A 777-nucleotide genomic window follows, 5' to 3' on the forward strand; every position below is an offset into this window, starting at 1 on the left:
AGTTAAATTTTATCGAAAAGGACGTGAAGAATTACATTACGAGGGAAGTGCAGAATGTTTTCGAACAAGAAGATGCAAAGAAATTCGGGAAATATTTGTTAAGAATGAAAGAGAAGAATCCGAATTTCTTTTTTGAGCTCCAACTCGAAGAGGATCAATCGATTAAGTTCGCTTTTTGGGCCGATGCAAGAAGCAGAGCCGCCTTTGAGTATTTCGGAGACGTCATTTCATTCGACACCACCTACAATACAAACAGGTAACAAACTGCCCCTGTTTATGATGCTAAATTATTTTATTTTTACGAATCCGCATCAGAGGTGTATATTGGCTGTTTCATTGGGTGTATGCGAAGCATTTGTTAAGGTGTAACTAATAATTTTGTATTCTGGACCATGGTAATTTGTTTCAGGTATAATTTGGTCTGTGGTTCTTTCATCGGGGTGAATCACCACGGTCAGTCAACACTTCTCGGATGCTCTTTGATGAAGAACGAAGAAATTGAATCATTCAAATGGTTATTTCAATGCTGGCTTCGTTGCATGGGAGGAAACGCTCCAAAAGGGTTTCTCACCGATCAGTGCGCATCAATGAAAAGGGGTTTAGAGGCCTGTATGCCAACGACAATTCACCATTGGTGTATTTGGCACATCATGAAGAAGATTCCAAGCAAATTAAACGAGTACAAGGGACATGCCGATATCGAACAAGAAATGAGCCAAGTTGTTTGGAACTCTCACAGCAAAGACTCATTCGATAGGAATTGGAACGATTTTCTGC

The sequence above is a fragment of the Arachis hypogaea genome, chromosome 17 (assembly GCF_003086295.3).
Source record: "Arachis hypogaea cultivar Tifrunner chromosome 17, arahy.Tifrunner.gnm2.J5K5, whole genome shotgun sequence".
Lineage (NCBI taxonomy): Eukaryota > Viridiplantae > Streptophyta > Magnoliopsida > Fabales > Fabaceae > Arachis > Arachis hypogaea.